The sequence below is a fragment of the Vigna angularis genome, chromosome 5 (assembly GCF_016808095.1).
Source record: "Vigna angularis cultivar LongXiaoDou No.4 chromosome 5, ASM1680809v1, whole genome shotgun sequence".
NCBI lineage: Eukaryota > Viridiplantae > Streptophyta > Magnoliopsida > Fabales > Fabaceae > Vigna > Vigna angularis.
In genome coordinates, this window is record NC_068974.1 from 30,252,027 (window position 1) to 30,272,562 (window position 20,536).

At 34.1% G+C, this 20,536-nt stretch overlaps 3 long non-coding RNA genes across 3 annotated transcripts; all 3 read right to left on the reverse strand.

Moving 5' to 3' along the window:
* Nucleotides 1-6,133: 6,133 nt before the first annotated feature.
* Nucleotides 6,134-8,035, reverse strand: LOC128196750 (uncharacterized). Its single transcript, XR_008249117.1, has 7 exons — nucleotides 7,419-8,035; nucleotides 7,081-7,340; nucleotides 6,836-7,002; nucleotides 6,657-6,761; nucleotides 6,506-6,554; nucleotides 6,328-6,423; nucleotides 6,134-6,240 (listed from the first exon to the last, which is right to left on the reverse strand). It is a non-coding gene; the product is annotated as an uncharacterized LOC128196750 (long non-coding RNA).
* Nucleotides 8,036-8,191: 156 nt separating this feature from the next.
* Nucleotides 8,192-9,384, reverse strand: LOC128196778 (uncharacterized). The gene is made up of 3 exons (XR_008249151.1): nucleotides 9,100-9,384; nucleotides 8,474-9,020; nucleotides 8,192-8,396 (listed from the first exon to the last, which is right to left on the reverse strand). It is a non-coding gene; the product is annotated as an uncharacterized LOC128196778 (long non-coding RNA).
* Nucleotides 9,385-10,318: 934 nt separating this feature from the next.
* LOC128196585 (uncharacterized) lies at nucleotides 10,319-17,094 on the reverse strand. The gene is made up of 3 exons (XR_008249034.1): nucleotides 16,847-17,094; nucleotides 16,626-16,728; nucleotides 10,319-10,372 (listed from the first exon to the last, which is right to left on the reverse strand). It is a non-coding gene; the product is annotated as an uncharacterized LOC128196585 (long non-coding RNA).
* Nucleotides 17,095-20,536: the final 3,442 nt, after the last annotated feature.

A 20,536-nucleotide genomic window follows, 5' to 3' on the forward strand; every position in this document is an offset into this window, starting at 1 on the left:
TAACTATTAAAATAATTTTTTTATTAAAATTTTGAATTCCAAAAACTATGAGAATATATATATATATATATATATATATATATATATATATATATATATATATATATATATATATATATATATATATATATATATATATATATAGGTTCGTGTTTAAAGTAAGGAAAATTTGGTCTTCCTCTCAGGTTCACTAACAGAAAAGTTGTATTAATATCTTGATATTTATTGAGCGATGATAAACTAAATGAGAATAATTAAAAAATTAACATATCAAAGATTCCTGCTTGTTATATCTTAGGGTACAAAATTTTTTAAATTATTTTTAATATAATTTTTTTTTTTTCACATATAAGTTTAAAGAATTTATTTTTTTATAAATTTTTTATTACAAATATTCAATAATAACTTAGATTATTTTTTAAAATTTGTAAAATTGCTAACCCACAATATTTTTCAATAAGGTTGTAATTATTTTACACTAGTGTAGAAAGAGTTTTAGACGTATGTTATTTTGGACTTTTAACGTCAGATTCTGATCCGACGTCTTTATGGGTGACGTTAATGGGGTCCGACGTCTTTATAGACGTCGGACATGGCATTAACCGACGTCTAATAGACGTCGGACATGGCATTAATCGACGTCTAATAGACATCGGACATGACATTAACCGACGTCTACTACAACTCGTGTCTTTGGGTAGCATAGTAGCACCTTCTTCCTTTGCTAGTTTTGTCATAGAAAAGGTTGTGTCTTTTGGACCTCTTACGGCATTTCAACCGAAAACCGAATCTGGGTCCTTGCCTAGTTCCATTCCAACCGGCAATGAAAACGAATACGGTGACATGAGAACTAGGCAAGGACCCAGGTTCGGTTTTGGGTTGAAATGCTATAAGACATCCAAAAGACGCAAGCTTTTCTTACGAGGAAACTAGCAAAGGGAGAATGTGCTACTACGCTACCCAAAGACACGAGAAAAACTGCACCAAAACACAACGAAAACTCATTTTAATCGGTTCAAATGAAAGATAATCCATCAAAGACTAATTTAATCGGAGTAAAAGTAAGTTTAAATGGTTCAAAAGAGATAAAACGCACCTGTAAATGCAATGCCGCATAGAGAAAAGGCGAGAAGGAAGACGATGAAGTGTGCGTAACCGCGGGTTCGATTTCTGATTTAACAGCAAACAAGACGTCGGACACAAAGGGCACCGACGTCTATTCTCTCCTAGACATTGGGGCCCTCACTAATATGACGTCCAAAACAACTTTCATGCCATTTAGACGTCGGATGGCGGGATCAGACGTCTATATGGCGAAAAAAAAGAACTTTTCATCTACTTGTCAGACATATAGACGTCTATTAGGAGGGGCACCGACGTCTATAATCGTATATAGACGTCGGGGTGGCGGGATCAGACGTCTATATGGCGGAAAAAAAAAGAACTTTTCATCTACGTGTCAGACATATACACGTCTGTTAGGAGGGGCACCGACGTCTATAATATTATAGACGTCGGTGCCCCCTTTAACAGACGTCTATGTGTCCAACTTATTTACGAAAATGCCACCAGTCAATAATTTACGTTGTTTATTTTGTGGTTCAACGTCTACGAGGTGACGTTAAAGGCCACTTTTGCACTAGTGTTATAAGATTTTGAGGAAACGAAAATCCCTTTATGATAAGCTGTTTTCAAAATGTTCAAAATATATCAAAATGAGAAAATTACAAAACGATAACTCTTAAATTGTATTGGAAATAAAGGAAGTTCTTAAGCTTGTAAATTGAAATTGATAAAAATAATTTATTAGAAATGACTATTGAATAAATTAAACACTCAAATGAAGTTCTTGAAAATTCATGATATAAGAAAATATAGAAGTTGATAAAAAAATGTATAACAATAGAAAAGGACGAATTAAACATAACGATACCATTTCCAAAAGATAAAATAATATATATTTCAATTAATGTTTTATTAAGATATTGTAAAATGGAGAACTATGATACGAAACTATTATTTATTCTTAAAATTTAGAATAAAAAAAGTATATTGTTTTTTTCAAAACTTATTTTATGTAAGTGATGTTACATGACAACTGAAAATTGCAAAAAAGTTTGTCATAAATTCAAAAGTTATTATGTAGAAAATTATTGATAAAAAAATAAAGATTGAAAAAAATCCTAAATAGAATTATAGTTAGTGAAATATATTTTTAAAAACAATTTTATTTTTCATGGGGGCCGAATGAGAAAATGTATAAAAAGTGATGAAATTTCTTTTAGTTTGATCGAAATGTTTTTCAAATTTAATTCTATTATATGCATTAACATGTTAAACCTTTTAAAAAAATGGAATTTGTGCTCATTACTTATACAATATAAAATTGCTAGTCATCCAAACAAAATAATAATGATGAAAAATTATTAAATAATGAGACTAAAGTATTTTAATATTAAAAGTTTAAAATATAAATATTATTTTTATAAACAAGTTTAATTATTTTAAAATACATATTTTCTCTATAAATTCTTTTTCTAAAACTTTCTTTTTATTCTCTCTGAGATTTTTTACAATTCGTTCATCCTTTTGGAGATTAGAGATCGTAGGATTTTTCTTGGTGTTGAGCTCATTAATATCAACCGACCAGTTTTTTCAGTAGTGTAAGTTGATTTTCTGTCTCCTTCTTGGTTAGTTGGTTTTTCTTGTGCACGTGGTCCATTTTCAGCTCGCATGTGGTATTTGTGTTCTTTTTGTTAGTCTATGTTGATCAATAATCCTAATGGTGTATATTTATCGTGTTTGTGTAGTTTATAGGGACAATTTGAGCTTCATATGCTTTTAAGGGTGCTTTAGGTGTCTTTGAGTTGTTTGATTGTATTTCAAGTAAGGAAAACTAGTTGTTTTAGTGTGCATGAGTTGGATAATCTTGATTGATTTTTGGTATGTTGTTGAATCTGATTGATGTTTGATGTTTGAATTGAAATGATATGATTTTGATAATTGAATTGAGTTGTGACTTGTGATTAAGAGTACTGTGGTGATTGAGAGAACTAAAGAACTGAGCCATTGTAAAAATAGGTATGAGTTTAAGGTATAAAAATTGTGTTGAACCATTCTATATAAAAGTAATACCAATTTGAGCAATTGATCAAGTATCATTTCAATTAAATCACATATTTGAGTGTATTGAAATCTGGTATGACATTCAACGGTACTAGTGTGTGAAAGTTAGAAGCATTTTTGCTCCATACCGTTAAGCGTCCATTCTCACCGTTAAGCGACCATTTTTGGGAATGCTTTGACATTGAGCAGTAGTAGGACACTATCGAGCACCATCTTGCACTACAGGTCTGGAGCAATTTTGGCTCTACGACATTGAGTGCAACATTTGCGAGAAGAATGTCATTAAGCGTTGGGACTACTACTGAGCACCACCATTTGCAAAAAGGTTTGGCGTTGGGTGTCAAGACTATCGTTGAATGCCACCTTTTTCCTAGAGATTTTGTGTTGTGCATCACCTTCGAGAGTCAATCTGTATGTTTATTTTGTTTATTCTTTTTTATTGTTTGCTATTGATTTAAATAATCATTAAGTATGCTTGTAAGTATGATAATTGTATGTGGGGAAAGGAGGAATTTTGTTATGAATATATGTGGTATTATATCTGAGAGAATTTCAAGGAGAAAATTTATACATTATGATGTTTAGTGTATGATGTATCATATGGGAGTTCAAAATTAGGTATCCTGATATTCTACCAACCATTCAACTCATATAGAAATGAATGGTGAGGGACAGAGAGTGTAGGAAGTCCTAACCACTGAATTATTTGGTCCTAGCACGAAAGGGATTAACTTTGTTAGCAGTAGGGTGATAACCCTATATTTATGGCTCCGCAGAGCATAAATACTATTATATTTACACAGTAAAACCCTCTGTCAAGGCATGTATCTGGATAATTGAATATAATGTCAATTGTATTGTGTATTTATTTGAGTTAATGAAATTCATAAATGATTGATATAAATATATGATGTGATTTAATTATATTATGTTATTTTTTTCACATTAATTTACCCTGTTTTTTTTTCTTTATGTGTTGTTTTTTTTTTCAATGATCACTTCTCAGTGTCTCATTGTGAGTACAGGATGATTTAGGTGGAATATAATGATATGGAGACATAGTTCCATAGTATAGAATTTTCTTCCTTTGTGATTTGAGTTGTTGTGTAGATATAATATATATAATTTATATATATTATAATAGTTATAAATAACATGATTAATATTTTAAACGTTTTCTATTTATTTGTTGTGTATTATCAAAATTTATAATATTTTATTTAGTAAATGTGAGTATAATTAATGAAAACATATGAATTATGTGCATGTTTATTTTATTTTTTATGATAATAAAAATTATTATTATTAAATTAAATATAACTTATTTTTTATAACTTTATTTTAAATAATTTTATTTATTTTGTTTGTATATAATTTTATAATTAAAAAATAATTAGGTTTAAAAATGTCAAATAAAAAACAATTAAATTTAAAAAAACTGTTGATAAAATAATTATTTTAACTTTGAAAAATATTATTTAATGATAAAATTGAAAAATAAATATAAAAAGGAATATTTTTATATATGTATAAATTAATAGAAGTAATGAAAATATAAAGTTTAAAATATTAAATAATTTATTATTATTATTAATTTTACTTTTCTTGTAATTCATCTTGAATAAATTACTGTTACTAAGAGATGTGCCGATACATTGAATTCTCCAAATCAGAGAGGATAAACTCTTTTAGAGTTGAGAGGATTCTAAATTAGAAAGGAGAGTTTAATGAACTTGAAAATTGTGCACTTTATTACTATACATATTTGATATGATATTTTGTTTGTTGTTAATTTTAATAATACATCTCAACGTGAAAAGATATGTGTATATAGATGTTTTTAGTCAATTTAAAACAATCTTTTGCTTATTTAACAAATTATTGAAAAAAAAACTTAACTTTGACTTTGACTTATTAAAAGAAATAATCATTGAAATTGAAAGAGATCCACATATCATAAAAAAAATAGTTATATTTCACTAACTGTCACTTGATCAAATTTGTAATTATGAAATCACACGTTTCCTTTTGCATAATAGATCTATCTATATCTTCCAATATATCAAACTGTTTTTAATTTTAATTTAGAAACAATTAAATTTTTAGAAGAAGATGAAAAAACCAATTTGGTGAAAATTATAATAGTAATGTTTTTTTAAGAATTAAAAACATTGATGAAAATATTAGAAGATGAAGTTTTGTTAAATTTAGTAATTATTACTGTACCAAAAACTATGATAATGAGATATAACTTTTTGAACTTAAAAATATAATCAGATATTAGGATTTGTTCACTAGTGTAGAAAGGACTTTAGATGTCTGTTATTTTGGTCTTTTAACGTCGGATCCATATCCGACGTCTTTATGGATGATGTTAATCAGACGTCGGACAGTGTATATCAGACGTCTATATGGACGTCGAACTGGATATATCAGACGTCTATATAGACGTCAAACAGGATATATCAAACGTCTATATAGACGTCGAACTGGATATATCAGACGTCTATATAGACGTCGGAGGTGGATATAACAGACGTTTATATAGACGTCGGATGTTGGATATAACAGACGTGTATATAGACGTCGGATGTAGCCATATCTGACGTCTATAGGCCTTGAAACGTTTTGTTCACTATAACTCATTGGACGTCGGTTTGTGCATTGACAGACGTCTATAGACGTCGCGCATGACATTAACCGACGTCTACTAGTGTTTTTTTTCTAAAAATTAATTTATTGTTGCAATAAAACCACACCTGAAAAACAGAAAATTGTCCCAAAACAATATACTATAATATATATATATATATATATATATATATATATATATATATATATATATAATCTACTTAATGTAAAAAACAATTCAATACCAAAACTATCAAAATATAAACTCAAACTAAACCAAAATATAAACTCAAACTATCAAAATATAAACTCAAACTATCAAAATATAAACTCAAACTATCAAAATATAAACTCAAACTATCAAAAACAATTCAACAAGAAATATAAGTGTTCCTAGCTCCATCTTTGCAGAAGATAAGTTGTCCACTCCTGCCTTATCTGCCTAATTGTGTCCTCTAGTATAGGAGATGTACTCTTGAAGCGCTGCAAAATGAAGAAATATTCATTATGGTTTCATATATGTTTAAAGATGAATTTGATTTGTAATGTATTCAAGGTATGCATCATTACCTCATTCCAGTCATCTGTAATGACGACTCGAATGATGGTCTTAATCCAACACATGACATAGAAGCCACATTCCCATGAATCTAGCTACTTGTTACACTAAAATGACAAACTAAATAGTCAATAATTTAGATCATTCAATAACATAGAAAATGAATTAGAAGTATAAATGACTTACAACCTTTGGATACAAAATTTGAACTAGTTGACCTCGGGATTTACCAATAATTCTATTTAGATTGAAAACACAAAGTAAAATTAATATAACTATATTTATCATAAAAGTTTAAGGTGAACATCAAATTCAAAGTCATTTTTGGAGAAACACTTACCCTTGAAGCATGGTTCTCAAGTTAATTTTCATCTTCTTGTGCAGCGAACAAAACCATATAATTTTACATTGTTTGGGAATGATGACCATCAGCTGCCAGTACGACCTATCACGAATCACAAATAGTTAGTTAACTAATTAAGTAAACTTTAATGAACTTTTACATATAACAACACATACCCATAAATGTATGGCACAAGGTATACGTCTCTTTTTTACTCATTCATCCATGTTTGCAAATAATCTTGTTGCTTTCAAGTGTGTTACCAGAAGGTTGAATGGTCTGAGGTTCAACAAATCCGCACATGGAAGACAGACCTTGGTCTACAACGATTGTGTCCATGTACCTAAAACAACAAAGTTAAGTTGTTAGAAACTAGGAATCTAAATAAAACTAATATGGAAGACAAAATTAAATATCTTACATGCACCATAGTTGAATGATGGAAATATTCAACATCCTGTATCCCTCAATTACCTCCCATGCATCAGTCAATGTGATATATCCTGGCACATGGGGGGAGAGACCAAATACTCTCAAATCCCAGTATAGTTCTAATGGTGCTCTCTTCAACCTGGGTAATCTTGTCATTAGCTTTGATAGAGGATCATCCTCCGCTTCAGTCATGTCATCATCTTCATGTATGACTGTATCATGAATCGGCTGCTTCTGAGGACGTGTGAACTGAAGATAAGAATTTCAAAGTTATCAATAAATATTTTTAAATTTAACATAGAAATAATAATAACAAAGACATTATACCTGTGGAGTAGCGATGTGTGACATGATCAATGCTCTAGGCCAGGCTATAAATGATCATATGGCCTCCCCCACAAAATGAATTCTAGAGTGCGTACAGGCACCTGAGCCTGGGGATCCAGAACCTCGTCAATCGTCAAACGCACGTGGTGGGGTAATATGGGAACACCATGAATAGTTTGTCCTCCCTCAAGCACTCGTCCGACAGCCACAATGTGTGGGGGATCCCCATCAACCAACAGCTCATATTAACCGCTATACTGAGTAGGTTCTACAGCAGAGCATGATCCTCCAGCGCTGACACGAGGTGGTGTGGGAGCTTCAGCGGGCCCCATGGTGCCCTGCGTCATGGAATGCAGCTTCTCTTCAAGCGCTCTTTGTATTTCTTTTTGTTTTTGTAGCTACTCCATGAATCGTTGCTCCATTGATCTCATGCTTTGGTTGAGTCTTTCCTCCCACTGAAGATCCATCTGCCTCAATGCCTCCTGACTCATTGATTGAGTGTTTTTCTATGTAGGGCCAAAGTAGTCACGAAGACCAATCGCCCCAGAAACTCTACGTACACGTCCTGGGTGCTCGGGCTTTCCAATGGTCGTTGTTAGAATGTCGTCCCTACCTTGGACAACAAATGTTCCCTGAGTCTACTGCTCAACCAACTCATCCTGCACATAAAAAAAAACTAAGTTACTTAGAATACATGCTATGATAAATACATAATCAAACAATGTTTAGAATTTGAACTTACAAATCTTTGTGAGATCAATGCAGCTGAGGAAGATGTCATGTTCCCATCAGATTTAGTTCGAGCAGCCTCCAAAGCTTGTACCTAGCAGGTGCAGGTGCTAGGTCCGGGGACTCAAGCCCCAAGGCATTCGCTCGAGACTTTCTAATTTTCTTTTCCAGTTTTGCATAACCACCTCGTGATAACAAGTATGGTGCATCGTTTAGCCTTTGCCTTTCTTGGGTGGCTAACCTTTTACCCTGTGAAACCATGTATATTTATAAGTGTAAAATCATAAAAACTCAATGGAAGACTTTGTAGATATTAAGAAACATACCTTCCATTCCTCAGACTCTCTAGATGCACGAAATTGTATCCATTCCTCCTCTGTGAAGGTATAATGCTGACATGGATTTTCATGTTGTTTGTCTCCAAAGACATATAGTCGTGTCAGCCTTGTCTTGAAATCCCTTCATCTTATCGTTATATGCGATAACACTTTCTTTCTAATATGTATTGTGTTTGGAATATCATAATGTTGTTGTTTAAAACAAAAAACATGTTAATGACATAATAAGATAAAAGAAATAAGTATATCAAAATTCTTTTAAGTAAACATACCTGAATATCTTGCCATAAGAGGTTCTTCTCGACCTTTGGGACGTCATCCCAAGATGCATGAAGGATAAAGACATGACTTTTTGCTAACTTACCCAGATAACTCCTAAAACTATCAACATTTGGCCCTGATGCCTGACTTGATCTAGGGTCAATGTCAACATGTTTCCTCTGCCCATCAACGCGTCCGGATGTCACATATGGCAATCGTGTGACGCCTCGACCACGTCTGGTCTGTCCTGATCCTGAGTCTGAGGCCGACATACCTGAAAAATATATACAAGGTTAGTAATAATTCAAATATGATGAAACTACATATAAAGTCATTACAAAAAATATCACAACCTATTAAGATATTGTTTTCTCCCAGATCCCTTCATTGTGATCACTACGAATTGCCTGGATGTCATCGACAACGTCATCAACTGAGTCTTCAATGAGTCTTGATGCAACATATGTTGTCTCAAGTATATCAAGAGAATCTTCATCATCATATCCTTGCATGTTTTTTCCTTCTAAAACCACTGACCATTTTTTATTCGTTGGATCATTTACGTAGAATATTTGTCTTGCTTGACTAGCCATGATAAATGGTTCATTAGTGTAATTCATCTTGTTCAAGTCTACCAATGTGAAACCAAAGTCATCTGTCATGACACCAGAATTTATATCAACCCATTTACACTTAAAAACTGGGACTCTAAAACTGACATAATTAGCTTCCCATATTTCTTGTATTATTCCAAAATAACTCATGGATGTTGTGATTGGATTTTTGTCTTTAGAACTAGCAAAGTGCACAGCATCAGCTTGTAGTGTAACGCCACTATTTTGAACTCTACTTTTGTCATTTTCTACCTTTGTCTGAAAAGAAATATTGTTTATATAGTACCCACCATATGTAATGACATCTGTGTTCGGCCCACGAGATAACCTCAATAAACTTTCAGAAACATGTGGAGTCGCATAAATCTTTTTCTTAAACCATTGTAAGAAGGTTTTGACATGTTCATTAAGAAGCCATTTTTCACTCATTCTTGGGTGTGATGCCTTTATTTCATTAATGTGTTCAGAAATGTAAGGAATCACATCAACAGTGTTGTTTAAGATGTACAAATGAGCTTAGTCAACTTCTTTTCTACTAACACTTTGAATTCTCACATCTCGAACACCCTTACCTTCACATTTTCCTTCATGTCTGCTCTTGGAAAAACCCACTGGTTCCCAAGTTGGCATATAACTTGAACAAAATTCAATGGCTTCTTCTGCAACGTATCGCTCTATGATTGAAGCTTCTGGTCGATACTGATTCTTGACATATCCCTTTAAGATCTTCATGTATCTTTCAACTGGGTACATCCTGTAACAACCCGATTATATAATAACCAATATTATATAATATAGACGTCAACATCTAAATAAAGAGAACAGTCGGAGTATAACATATAATCAAATGTGAAATTGCAATCATCCAGAAATAAAAGAAAAGGAAATTTAAACTTAAAGAGTTTAAAGGATTGAACACTACAAGTGTTCAAATGGGAAATTCCTAAGAAGACTACACCGCAACCTCAGAATCTTCCAGCTCTGGCTCCCAAAGGAATCTCCTCGACAACATCTGCTCCCATCCAAGTGGATGATCATCGCCCAAGAAACATATCCAACAACACACAACACAAACAATGCAAGGGTGAGCTAGATATAAAAACATGTTATACATATAGCACAGTTAATTCATGTTATCATACATAGATTCATATAAAAGAACAATTAAGGCATGCTCATTAAACCACAACTCACACACTCACATGACTCATCCGGATTTGTATAACTGTCGAACTAACAGTCATCTTTGCACTTGCATAGTTCTGCTGGCCCTCTCCAACACTAGCAAGGTAAATCCCCAACCTGCCTATCTCTGCCATTACAGGCTATAGACGAGGACCTCCCTCTACTCTCACCATTGACATTGTTCTTCTCTATGTGAGCATGAACAATGCTTTGAGTGTAGGGATAGACAGACCTATTGATTTTGTCCTTCACACGCAGCTAATGGACGCTGGTCCTTCACACGCAGCTATTGGACCTATCTCGGTTCTTGTCCTTCACACGCAGCTATTGGACACTGGTCCTTCACACGCAGCTATTGGACCTATCTCGGTTCTTGTCCTTCACACGCAGCTATTGGACACTGGTCCTTCACACGCAGCTATTGGACCTATCTCGGTTCTTGTCCTTCACACGCAGCTATTGGACACTGGTCCTTCACACGCAGCTATTGGACCTATCTCGGTTCTTGTCCTTCACACGCAGCTATTGGACCGCAGATAAGAGTCGTCCTCCACACACCGCTTTAGACATATCTTCCCGGTTCTTCAAGGACTTACGAGTAAAAACATTGGTGAGTAACATCCATTCACCAAGCACAATACTCAGCACGAGTTAGAATTTCACGGGCTAGATATCTGTATTTCCCTCGAAAGGGTAAAATGACAGAACTCGTATCCACCTATCGCCTTATATAGGCAAAAAGGAAATTATCCTTTTTAACTACCGAGATAAAGCATAAAAATATTTTTGATTATATATGATAAGAATATAAAATTCTTAAAGGCTGTCTAATTAAATCCCACGAAAATAAAGTATATGCCAACTTGCATTAAATACAGAAATCGCATTACAGTGTATATTTATATTTTCAAAACAAATTACACACCTAATTCATCCCGAAATAAGAGCAAAAGAACTTAGAAACGAACATTATTGGCTGGGCACTATTTGACGAACACTATTTGGCCGAACACTATTCATCGTTAATTGTACGAACACTATTTACCGAACGCCATCTGCCGAACGCTATATTGTCGAACACTATGCTATTTGGGCGGATGCTATGAGATCCAACATAATCAGGCCGAACGCTAAAAACCGAGCACCATATTAGATTGAGCACTACTCGGCCAAACGCTAAAATCGAACACCTCACACAAATCGAACGTTAAAATCAATCTCTTAGTCTCGACACTAAAACACCAAATGTTATTAAACCGAATATTATTTGGACGCTAAGGTTGAGCTTAGACTTAGCTGTTTGGACGAACGTTGAAAGATCAAACCTCATCAAACCGAACGCTGCCCATGACGAACACTAAACATCATTAAGACCGGGCGTTTCCCTAAGAACGATCACTAACTGAGAATGAACATCTTCCAGACTGATCTCTCCCTATTAACGATCGCTACTTCAGAACAACATCAAGACCGATCATTGCCTATAAACGATCACTGTTTGGACGAACGCTCAAAGATCAATCCCCATCAAGACCGAACGTTGCCTATGACGAACAATATTAGGACGAACGTTTAGAGTCTGGGCTAGATCACTTTACCGAACACCCAAAGTACTGGCCGAACGTCTAGACCCTGGCCGAATCATCACGACTTAACCAGACAGTATCAAATCAAAATCTGACCGAACGGTACTAAATCCATTCTGACCGTTCGGTACTAAATCAAATCCTGAGAACACTAATTTAATCCGAACGCTACAATTTCTAATACACCAAGACCGAACGTTAAAGATCCAACCTTAAGAGTATCAATTTACGACCGAATGTTCAGGATTTAAACTTACGAATATCAATTTAAGACCGAACGCTCACTATGAAGGATCACTATAAAATAACATCATGAATCGATTAAACTCACACTTAACCGGACACTATCAAATCAATCGAACGGTATAAATAAACTCTGACCGAACTACAAAATTCAATACCTAACCGAATGGTGCTAAAAATCAAGGCTTAACCGATCATTAGAAATAAAGACCGAACGTTTAGTGATTACTAATACCCCAAAACCGATCGTTCGGGATCCAAAACTTAAGAATGAGCAACTTAACACCGAACGCTCATTAATCCACCAAAACCGAACGTTCAAGATTCAAACCTAAGAATCCATATTAAGGACGAACGACTAAAATCATTAATACCCAATACCGAACGCTCAAGATCACTTCCTGTAAATACCAATTTAGGGACGAACGCTTACAATCCCTAGTTCACTAAGACCGAACGCTACAAGTTAAACCTGAGAGTACCTCCTCAAAACCGAACGCTATAGTTTACTCTCTGAGCATACCAATTTAAAGCCTACGATCACTATTTCACGAAGACCGAAAGCTCAAGATTGAAATTTATGAATTTAAGAACGAACGCTCAGGATTGCTTCATGAGAATACTAAATTAAGGACGAAAGTCTAAGATATTACAAACTTTTGTCCATGGACGAACGCTAACGCTCGTTACCTTAGAACACAAAACCGAACGCTCACTTTGGCCGACCACAAATTGGTCGAGCACCGTTTGGACGAACATCTAAGGTCACTAATACATCAAGGCTGAACGTTCACTAAACAATCCCAGAACTAACGCTAATGCTCGTTACTGGAGTATACAAGACCGAACGGTTAATTTTGGCTGACCACTAGGTCGAGCACTAATTGAGCGAACGCTCGTTCTACATTTGATAATTTGGCCGTCCACTATTTGGTCGAGCATCAATTGGACGTACGCTCGTTTCTGCAGAATCGCACCAGATTTTCCAGAAACCCCATTTTTCGTCCCCTTCATTCCAGATTTGCATCAAACACAGATTATCTCCAAAATCAAAGAAATAAATCCAACTCCCCTTACCTCTTGAAGACTTCCTTTGTGAATCTTGAATCTATCTCTCCCAAGACTTGCAGTACCAAGGTCTCCTAGTAACTCCAGAAAATCTCCACTTCACCTCCCTGAATGATCTTGCAGCAAGGACTCCACTCTCACAAATATGGCAGCAAGAATTTCTCTTCTCACCATCCCCAACCCAAATCCTCCTCTCAGTAATTTAAAGCCAGTAATGCTTCCCTTGCTGTGCTCTCTGGACGGTGCACATTGAAGGAAAAGGGGCCCTCTGAGTGCTATTCTCCATTTGCAATAAAGAAAACCCACTTCTGATATTGGGGCGGCTGGTGCTTCCACGCATGATGACTGCTTCTATAAAATTATGCAAGCCATGAGTGACTGCCCCGCCCCCACCACTTTCTTTTTTTTAAAAAAAAAGAACGTGCAGGTCCTTACACATCCACCTTAAGAAGACCGATCCACATATTCGAATTTCTCTGACTAGATGAACAATCAAATGAACCATGATATCAAAAAAAGAAGGTGGAAAATACATCTCCAATTCACATAGTAGTCTTATTCCTTCATTCTCCAATTGATCTAAACCTCGAGGGTTAATAACTTTCTTGCAAATGGCATTAAAGAACAAACTCACACGTGTCAAAATACCCCTAACAGAAGGAGGTAATATGCCTCGAATAACAACTCGTAACAATTGTTGCATCAATACATGACAATTGTGAGACTTTAAACCAACTAACTTTAACTCTTGCATAAAAACAAGGTTACTAATATTTGAAGAATAACCTTGTGGAACCTTCACACTTCTTAAACAGTTACAAAAACTTTGTTTTTCTTTTTTAGAAAGAGTGTGACAGGCTGGGGGCATATAGGTGCGTCTTCCTATTATTTGTGGATGTAACTCAGATCGGATTCCCATGTCAGCCAAATCTTGTCGTGCTTTTATTCCGTCTTTGCTCTTCCCTTTCACGTTTAATAAAGTTCCGATGACACTGTCACAAACATTTTTTCAACGTGCATCACATCAATACAATGTCTAACATCAAGTTTACACCAGTATGGAAGATTAAAAAATATTGATCGTTTCTTCCAAATGTTTTTTGCAAAGGTACTTTTATGATGTTTTCCAAACACAATGTCGATGTTTTTGACTTCGTTGTACACCTCTTCACCATTCCGGGGTCTGGACACAACATCATCCTCAGCACATCCATTAAATGTTTTTTTCAATCTACGATAAGGGTGATTACGAGGAAGGAATTTTCGATGTCTTGTATATATTGTCTTCTGACCATGCTTCAATTGAAGGTAACTAGTGTTTTCTTCACATATGGGACATGCAAAATGACCTTTAACACTATAATCGCTCAAGTTTCCATACGCTGGGAAATCATTTATAGTGCAAAACAACATTGCACGCAAACAGAACTGTTCTTCAACATGTGAATCAAACACTTCCACCCCTTCTTCCCACAACAATTTCAAATCATCAATTAAAGGTTTTAAGTAAACATCAATATCATTTCCAGGTTGTCTAGGACTCGATATCATCATGGACAACATCACATATTTTCTCTTCATGCACAACGAAGGAGAAAGATTGTATATCATCAACATAATTGGCCATGAACTGTGTTTGCTACTTCAGTTCCCACAAGGATTCATACCATCAGTCGCAAGTGCAAGTCTTAAGTTTCTTGGATCTACACCAAATTCTGGAAATTTTTCATCAATCTTCTTCCACTGTGGTGAATCAGCTGGGTGTCGAAGAAGATTATCGCACTTTCTTCCGACAAAGTGTCATTTAAGGTTCTTTGCATCTTCTTTAACAGAGAACATACGTTTGAACCTAGGTATTATAGGCAAATACCACATCACCTTAGCAGGTGCACCATCATTACCTTCATCAGCAGTGTTTCTGTCAGATTTCTTTTTAAAACGGGATAAACTACATGTTGGACAATACTTTAGTGAAGCAAACTCCTTTATTACAAAAAACAATCATTAGGACAAGCATGTATCTTTTGATATTCAAAACCCATTGGACATAAAAAAAAATTTTGCCTCGTAATTACGAATAGGTAGAGTATTATTTTCTGGAAGCATCTCCTTCAACAACTCCAACAACTCTGTGAAACTTTTATCGGTCCATCCATTCCTTTCTTTTAAACTAAACAACTTCAAAGTTGCAGACAAACGTGTAAAGTTCGAGCATCCTGGGAAAAACGGTTGCTCTGAATCATTTATAAGAGAATCATATAAATTAGCTCTTCCAAAATTATCTTCACCGACATCACGTATCATGTCCTCTAAATGATCACTCATCCATTCTTCCACATAATCCGTTCCTCGTGACGTAGTAGGCTGGTCCAGTAATTATCCATGCCAAGTCCAAACTGTATAAGTTCTCATTATGTCGAACATGAATAGATGGTCACACACATTGCCTAAGTCTTGCTGTATTTGATTAAGACAACGAACTCAAGAACAAAAATATGTCCCGTTCATAGACTTAGCATTTTGTTCAACATATTGCAAGAACTCTGAAACACCCTTCTCATATTCTTCACCGATGCGACGTTCATTCATCCAGCTTCGATCCATACTATGTTTGTAACATACTTCATCAGATTCAGTTTTTTAACTCTCACAAGGTTAGGCCCTACCCATTCAGAAAAATTATTTTTCATAAATTGCAAAGACACATGCAAAGAAGTCTACATCATAAATTTGATAAGATTTCGACAGCATTTCGCATTGGTCTCCAAAATACACGAAATGAGAGTAGTCAAGGATTACCACAATCAAATATGCATCCGGAGAACAACACAAATACTGAACCGAAATTTTATCAATGTTATCCATAAACTCCAACATACATGTTATAGCAAATTATGAAAAATAATTTTCCCAAACTGTCCAATCGGACAATTCAAAATTTAATACAAACGATTAAAAGATTAATCGTTTGTGTTAAATTTCAAACGGGAACTAAGTTTCACTCAATGATTTGATACTTATAATCTAACATGCCAATTATAATAACACAACTATCACATGCATATTCAAAAGCCAATAACACATGCATACCTAAAAGCCAAAAACATGCATACGCAGCCAATAACATGCATACACAAAAGCCAATAACATGCATACAAAAAAGTTATCAACAAAGAAGCTAACCTTTTAAGCAGATTAAAAAAGCAATGCAGGGAAATGGAGTAATGCACGCCCAAAAACGTTGGCCAAAAAGAGTCAAAAACGTCGCCCAAGCACACGTCAGAAACTGTACCAAAACGAAACGAAAATGAATTTTAATCGGTTCAAATGGAAGATATTTCATCAAAGAGTAATTTAATAGGAGTAAAAGTAAATTTAAACGGTCCAAAAGAGAGGAAACGCACCTGCAAATGCAATGTCTCAGAGAGAAAACGCGAGGAAGACGATGAACAGTGAGCGTAACTCTTCGCGGGTTCGCGTTTTGCACTATAACTGGCTGTAGACGTCGGGTGCTGAGGGGGTCCGACGTCTATAATAATATAGACGTCGGGGCCCTAACTAATATGACGTCTTTCTGATTTAAATTCATATTCGCGGGGCTTATAGGCGTCGGTTTATAGGGGCCCCTACGTCTAGGTGAATGTTTCACCTACCCTGTCAGCCATATAGACGTCTGTTAGGAGGGACCCTGACGTCTATAATATTATAGACGTCGGGGTCCCTCCTAACAGACGTCTATATGGCGGAAAAAATAACTTCTTACCTACCCTGTCAGCCATATAGACGTCTACTAGGAGGGCCCCTGACGTCTATAATATTATAGACATCGGGGCCCCTCCTAATAGACGTCTATATGTCCATTTATTTACGAAAATGTCACCGGTCAATAATTTACGTTGGTTACTTGGTGTACCAACATCTACGAGGTGTAATTAAAGGCCAATTCTGCACTAGTAGTTATAGATATATCTTTCATTACATAAAAATTTTGTTAAAGAAAATAGGAGTCATGTCAAATTTATAATAAAATTATATCGTAAAAATAGACAAAAAAAAATATTATGGAACTAATACTTTTTTATGAAAATCTTTCTATAATTTGAACTTTATATACTATAAAAAAAACAAATTCCCAGAGTACAAAATTTATTATTAGTCAATTTTTTTTTAATTTTGTAGGATTTAGTATTAACTCTTTTGTCCTAACTCTACTAGGGTTTTTTGAAATTTGAATTGACTAATCAACATTTTTAGTATTAGAATTTATTAGTTCATTTAAAAACTATTTTTAATTCCTCTTGTAGAATGAGTTTCCTTAAACTACTATAAAATGAATCTAGTTGTTGGTAATCTTGTAAATTATTGAGAATGGAAAAGACATCCTCCGAATAAGGTATATAAGCCAAGAAATCATATTCCATTGACGTATCATCGTCAAAATTATAAATTAGAGAAGATATACTCACAACACAAATAATTATCATGATTCAAACTTTGACTAAGCAACAAGCTCTACCATAACAAATTGTACATTAAACTATATGCTTCATCACAGGCTTAGCAAGAAGTTCTACCATATATTTCATCACAAACCCTATCAATTGAACTAAAGAATCTTTAATATCATTCTATGTAACAATCATCTTGTATTTATATATATATATATATATATATATATATATATATATATATATATATATATATATAAAAGAATTCTTAAACTCAAGATCATTTTACGTTCATAAAAAAAATCAATTTTAGGGGAATGCAAAAGTTGACAAAAACCAATTTTTTTAGGAGAAATGTTCATAAAAAAAGATATCAACTTCAATTAATGAATATAGATTTTAAATGGGTTCTAATAGGTAGCTGCTGGTGTTGAAAAACTCATCTACTAATGAAAAGTTCACACCTTAGTTGGTAACATACTAACTCTACTAATAGGAACAAACAAAAAAGAATGTCATTTTCCACCATGTGACATTGTTTCTTTAGGAACCATTAAAGTAACCTAATAACTGTTTTCTGTGAGTTGTTGGGTTCGGTAGTGAAATTGGAAACAGACTTTCGTTACATTTAATGGAAAAGGTACTACCATTTCCAGTTATGTCCATACTTAATAGCATTTATGATTCTCTTTGAGTGAGTTTCTTTATATAATAACATTTAAAAAATAATAAAGGAAAATTAAAAATTATTTTTCATCAGTTAAAATTAATTAATATTTTTCTATATAATTATCTAAATTTTTATTTTAGTTTATACATAGATTAATTTCATTTTTCTAGAAATTATTATAAAAAAAATTCTTCCAAATATATGGTTAGAAATGATAGGCCTGAAAGAGAGGATGGAGAATGTTGGGACAGAGTTATTCAGATGTTGGTTGATTTGCTACACATCCTACTCATATCAACTTGCCAATTCTTACTTATACCTTCCATCTTAAATAATCTACCACCTTCTATTATATATTTCCACAAATACCCTTCTAAATAAATTTGTTTCCAGGCTTTACATGCGGTAGTTATAGGTCCATCACAATCACAAGATATTCTAATTTGTTTTCCGAATCAATTCGGGATTGATCTTAATTTTTGTATTTGTTGTCTCTTTTTTAAGAAAAGGGTAGTTTATTTTTTGAATAATTTAAAATGTTTTATAATGAAATATGTTTAGGTAAGAAATTTTTTGAAATAAATTGAAATTTTAAAATTTAATTAGAGTAATCTAATTACTTAAATTGCACGTAATAATAAGAATTTGACTATCTTTTTCATTCTTAAATTCATCGACTTTTGTATTTTTAGTCAGGTTGACTTGATTGAACTTGAGTAGATTATGCTCGATTTGATATGAGGTTGATCCAACTTTGTGTTGTCATGCACCTAATTCGATGTCTCAACTCAAATCAACTTGACCAAAATTTGACCTAATTTCTTTCAGTACTACATGGACTCAATCCAACTTGAACCTAATCAAACTTGACTCGACATAGGCCTAACCCAACTTCATTGAACGTGATCCCACATTAACTCGATTTAACTTGGAATCGGGTAAGCTTGGGTTGATTGGCTCAGGCCTACTCATCTCGATCGAGTCTTGGTCAACTTTGTTCAACTTGGACCTAGGCTTAATGGGCTCAGGTTGACATAATCTTAATAGAGGTAGGCCTAACTTAGTCTTGATCATACTAGGACCCACCTAAGCCTAACATGATTTGGCTAAATGGAGGTCGCCTTAACTCATATGGACATTGACTCGCACTAATTCAACTTGACTTGACTCAACTCGTTTGGACCGAATCAACTTAACTAGGTCTAGATCAACTTGGCTCAACCTAGGTCTAAGCAGACTTAACTACACCTAACTTGACATGGTCTTGATTAAGCTAGGACCAACCTTGTCTTGATCGATCAAGGATTGATATAAGCCTATTCCAATTCAACTAAAAGTGGATCGATCCCGACTTAGATGAATGTGACCCACTCCAACTCAAATGTGACTTTGTTTTGATTTGACTTGACTAAAGCTCTAACCAATTCATTTCAACCTTGGCTCAAGCCAACAACCAAATTCAATTTGTCCAAACTTACTTGACTCAACTTGGACTCTGAACATATTAAACTTCATTTGAATTGACTTGGCCTTGATAAGGCTAGATTGGACTAGTCTTAATCATAATTTAATATAATTAAACATGATTGATAGGTCTCGGATGGAGACTGACCTACTTTTTCCTGACTAAATATGAACATAAAAAAGAAATTAAAATTTACTAATATATTTATCTCCATCCTGCTATCTTTGTTGACGGTACCATGACTTTTCGACTCTAATTTATTGCCGTTCATCTCTTATAATGAATTGATCTTGGATAAGTCTAAAATTATACCATTAATCAAGAAATCAATCGTTGATAATGTTAGAAAGATTACTATACATTTTGTATATTTCGTACATGTGGTGTTGATGAGTTAGGCCACTATGACAAGTATTTCCGATTTGTAAAGCTTCCCATGAGTAAATTACACAATTTCACAGCACATTACCCTCGCCCATCTTTATTATTATATTTTTAATTTACAGCACAC